This window comes from Etheostoma cragini, chromosome 5 (assembly GCF_013103735.1).
Source record: "Etheostoma cragini isolate CJK2018 chromosome 5, CSU_Ecrag_1.0, whole genome shotgun sequence".
Classification (NCBI taxonomy): domain Eukaryota; kingdom Metazoa; phylum Chordata; class Actinopteri; order Perciformes; family Percidae; genus Etheostoma; species Etheostoma cragini.
In genome coordinates this window covers 20064731-20070120 of record NC_048411.1, presented here as the reverse complement: position 1 = coordinate 20070120, position 5390 = coordinate 20064731, and the positions used below count along the sequence as shown (strand labels likewise).

General features: G+C 38.8%; 1 protein-coding gene across 3 annotated transcripts in view; it reads left to right on the top strand.

Annotated features, from left to right (window-relative positions):
• The window catches only part of msh3 (mutS homolog 3 (E. coli)), a 41084-nt gene that overhangs the window by 32148 nt on the left and 3546 nt on the right, over positions 1-5390 (top strand). The gene's annotated exons all lie outside the window — the stretch shown is intronic.

The following is a 5390-nucleotide window of genomic DNA, read 5'->3' as shown; positions in this document are numbered from 1 at the left end:
TGTGTGTGTGTGTGTGTGTGTGGTATTAGTGCCCTTCAGGCTGTAGCTTCTCTGGGGAAGTTTGTTTCTAGCTTTCGAGAATAACACACCACCAGCTGTTTAGCTGGTACTCAATGAACTACAGAAACCACTGATTCAGGGTGCAGCTACCACTTCAGTCCACAGTGACAGATAATATTAATGTGTTAGATTAGTTTTACCATGAAAGAATTCTGCTGCCATCTGGGTAGTCAGAGCTAAAAAGTTGTTTATTTTCTGTTTTCCACTACCTTAGTCAAAAAGCTCCAAGTTGCTCTGAGTTAGCCCTGCTCAAATTTAGATGAATGAACACATTTCTTTGCATAAGTCCTTCCAATTTTTATGTGTTGCCAGTTCCACATTAATCTTTGGAGAGAATCCTGGGGTTATGTAACCTTGCTGGAAAACAGAGAATGAAAATGCGTAAGTATCAGCTAATGCAGCTGGCAGCTGCTGCTCACAGAACCAAGGAACTATCTGACTACCTGTTGTATAACAACATTGATTTGTTAGAAAAGCCTTGCTATTAAAGGAAAGACAAACAAAATAAGTTAGGCTTTATAGGGAAAGGTCTCCTCAGTACAGGCAGACCTGCAGAGTCTTTCATGCGCCCTCCTCTTCTTCCTACTCCTCCTCCTCCTCCTCTTCCTCCTCAACAGACTCAACTGTTAACGTCAAAAGTCAGACTACTCCTCCTTTGACTCAGTTGTTATAGTAACATACCTTTCCCTGTACCCCAGCACTCACCTGAGAGGTTTAAGAATGTAGATGGGTTTCATAACACCACTCAATAAAAGAGACAGCCTTGATGCAGAAAGAGAAAAAGAAATGGAAAAGCAGAGGAGAGTATCACTAAAACTAGAAGCCACTTCTGATGGAAGTTTCTGGCTTTTTTGGTGTAATCACGACCAGCACATGGTTGGATCTGTCAATGTTTGTCGAATTTCATTATTTTCTAGTTGTGATATGTACCTCTTACCGTCCACTTCTATAGCCATTACTCTTAACCCCAAATTTCCACCGGGTGTGGAATGGCTGCGGATCTGCTCCAGAACGGCGACGGATTGATTAAAGTCAATGTGTGTATTTTTCTTCTACATGAATTTGTGAGATCTGGTGGGCCTTTGAGACTTCAGCTGTCAGTCATGGAGTCAGTCTTGCCATTCTGCAACAAATCTGGACCTGGTGGGTGTTGATGGACGGCAGAGCACAAAGCCAACATGCAGCGGAGCCGATCCGCAGCTGTTCCGCAACCGGTGGAATTTGGAGGTTAGACTTACTTGGACTCTCGCTTTTATTCACGCCAACAGCACTTCCTGCTATTAGATTTACATTAATCTCATCACTACACATCACTGTCCACTCGTACCGTGACTCAGACTTTCAAGTGACTGCACTAACTGTGTAAACCAGGCAGAATCAGGCCCACCTTTACACTTGGACTCACAGGGGATCTAGAACTCACTAAAACGTACTTTTGGATGCATACTAATGAGTACATTTTCAGTAAAATGTATCACTCCATGTGGGCGTAAATGGTCTGATGTGCTCAAGCTTATGCACAAAGCTCCTATGAAGCCCCACTGCACCACTGCACTGCTCAGTCAGGAAGATGCTTGTCAGTTTTTCCTCTTAACTCATTGGGATTGCATACCTTTTGTCCTTTTTTCAGCTATTTAAGTTTGATTGTAAGAATTTTGTTGGACGCTTCATTTCATGATATACATTGTTAATAGCAGTGGTTCCTAATGTGGGTGGGGTCCCCAGAAAGGGATCTAAGGATACATATTAGCAGGGTTGCAAGACTAAAAATTAAGTGGCAACGTTGTTACAGTGCTCATCAACATATACATTTTATTCTGGATTGTTTTTTGACTGCAGTAATTGGTAAATTAAACTATTCTTATGTGATGTGTGCACTAATTAAAGTAAACTTTCAGGTCTTGCAAACCCCAATTGGTCAGGATTTGTTTAGGACTAAAACTAATAATTATTCTCATTGTCAATTAATCGGTTTATTATTGTTAAGATTGATTGATTCTTTTGTCTAAAACAATGTCAATTAGTGAATAATGTCCATCATAATTTCCCAGTCCAACATGATGTTGTCAAATTGCTTATTCTGTCCAACCAACAGTTTACAACCCAGATATGTTACATTTAAAATCATCAAACCCTAAAAGCAGCAAATCTTTGGGATGTTAAAAATCTATAATTTAATCAAATAATAGATTATCAGGATTAACAAAAATTATGTTTTGTCAATCAACTAATGGATAATTCAAATGAAATGTTTCAGACCTTGATTTGTGGTTCTGGTATGGATTTTTGTAACACTGTAATTCTTTGTAGTGTTTGAACTGTAATTTCAGTCATCAGTTTACAATAAATGTGCCAGATGCAATGAAATCACACTGCATAGTTCTCCAAATATCGTTTGCTCTTTGTTTAGTGTGCTTACAAGTTAGTTCTGATTTACTTTGGATAAAAGTTTTCTTATTGCTGGCATGGACAGGGGCACAGCTTGCTTGCTTTTTCTTTAAAACGTACTTGAAAATTCACACTTTCTTGTGCTAACTGTTGTCTGGCAGGTGTTGCTTCAAAAGTCATCTGAATCAGATTTAATCCACTCCATGTCCTTTTGCCCACTGGTTTAATGAAAAAACAGAAGCACATTCTGTTCTCACTAATGGGATGAATAGTTGAATTTGAGTTGTCTTTTTTGCTTCCACATTAAGAGATTTATACATCATCAGTATAAACATTTTAATGTAAATGGATGCAAAATAAATGTTTCCCCATCCCCCTGACTCAGAATAAATCCCAAATACTGCACCAAGACCAACAGCTGTTTTTGGTGTTGGGGGGGGGGGGGACATAAATGGACAAGTGATATTTGTCTCTAAAAAGCCTGTGTATCATTAGTTTCCTTTGGTCCACACCAAATGAACCAAACTACAGATGTAAAAGCACCCTAAAGCACAGGATCATGTCACCATCATGAACATTCTGTCCATACTATTGCACACCCTTGTACCAAATAATTTCATTGAAACAAATAAGCAAATATGGTCTATGGCATATGATACTGACTCAAATAAAATAAACCAATGTGAGAACAAGATTGACTTGCAACCAAAGTCAGAGAGGTGACACACATGTACGCATCATTTACACCAGATCTCTTCATCTCATGCATGCGCACCTCAGCGAGAGCTTAGTTAGTTGTGAGGTGAGGACACAAAGGGTGTTGATGTGAGTCAATTGGATTTGTGTTTAATTGGATAGCCAGAAAGTAACAAGCCAAGGAGACAGCAGTAGTGTGACACCTCAAACCTGCTCCTCTGGATCAGATTACAAAGTGGAAGCACTCTTACACACAGTCACATCTTTCACGACATATCTTGACAGATGTGCCATGAAAGAGAAAGTGTTATCTGTGGGTTTGTGGCCGATCAGCAGTCTGTCAGAGATTTTGTTCGAGCGTACATGACAAGTGAGCCAAACTCCTTAATGTTTGACCACTCCAAGCAAGTCTTCCAGGGCTGCAGCTAGTATTTATTTTCCTTATGAAATAACGTACAGCTGCACTAATCTGCATTTTTAAATTATAATAAAAATTAAAAAAGCATGGATCAAATAATGAAATATAGCTTATAGAGGAAAGATAGTTAACACATTTTTCTGCATTTCCCCATAGCTGCGATGATGTAAGACTAAGGCCTGCTTCACCATTTGTTATTATTATTTTCATCATCAACCTTCATGATTGTTATTACTACTGCAGTATTAACCTGTGTGTTTTGTTGTTGTGAGCTGAGCTGTCATGGCAGCACGTCCAGTCTGAAATACCACTTATCAAGTGGTAAGCACACAGCTGATGCGAATTCTCCTCCCCCTCGTCAAAGTATTTTAACCCATATATTGATGATTCATTGTGTGCGAGATTATTTGCACCAATTGTGAATGACTGCTCCAAGTGAGAATTTTACGTGTGAAATTGAACACTACAGTAGGCTATGTGCCAATGTTGTTTTAAAAAAACAACAACATTTGCACAAAGCAAGCCGATTCACTTTTTCATGTTGATAAGATCATTAAAATGAGAAAAATATTGGACACAGAGAAATCAAGGGACGTTTAGAATAGATTAAAATGTGCAATTAGTTATGAGTTAACTATGACATTAATTCAATTAATTGCGATTAAATATTTGAATCATTTGACAGCACTGATTATTACCTTTTAGGGACATTTTATATTAATTATTTTGTTTCAACATTTTTATTTTTTATTTTATATATTTCGTTTGCCACGTTTATTTCGTTTGCCACGTTGTCAAGACTCAGTTTTTTGTGTTTAAGTGTCCTCCCTACTCCCATTTGCACATGATTGGTCTGTTAAAGTAAGCAGGAAATTGTTGCATTTGTTTTACAGAAGAACTCTGAGCAGCTGTCCTGAGAGTGCTGTGCTGCAAGAAATAATGTTTGTGCATGCATTTGAGAGTGAGTGCCCCACCCGCTTTTTGTGATTTTTCATGTCTTCACCCTAATGTAGCCTTTGGGTGGCTCCCAGGCCTGACAGAGAATAAAACAATAGCACAGACAGTGTTGCATAATGCAAAATGTATGATACCTTCCATTTGGTAAATTCATCCCTTTATCTCTCCTCTTTGTCTTTCTGTTCTTTTTTCCACTTTCCACTGTACGAAGAGAAATAATAAAATGAAAAATATAATTAAAATTTACTCAGTTCAAAGGACAAATTTAAACATTTAGTAGAATAGAATCAAGATCCTAATGTTAACTTGAATATTAATCCTATAGTTGTAGTAAATGTAGATATCCATATTGTACTGTATATAAGGGCTTACAAAACCCTTTTTAAATTCCAAGGGCTGGTAAAGTGAGTCCGCTGTGGGGAGGACCTTGCTTTGAAGATAAGTTAGATTTAGTTTTGTTCTCTTGGGATGGCGGCGTCTGTTGGTTTACTGAAATATCTCAACAACTAGTGGAGGGACTGTCATGACGTTTTGTGTAGACATTCAAGGTACCCTTGGGAAGAATCCCAATATCTTTGGTGACTTTTCCTTTACTGACACCAGCGTGTCAAAGTTTTTACTGAAATGTCACAATGGTTGACAAAATTAATATGAATCCATGCCTACTTGTCATCCCTTGTAACACACTGCATGTTCATGATCCTAACTTTGGGCAGCAGAATTTATCTCCTGCCAGGTAGTTCTGCCGACCCTTAAGATTCATCTCATGTTGGGATCCCAACCCCCAGGTTGGAAACCCATCCATCCATCCATCTTCGACCGCTTATCCGGTATCGGGTCGCGGGGGCAGCAGCTCCAGCAGGGGACCCCA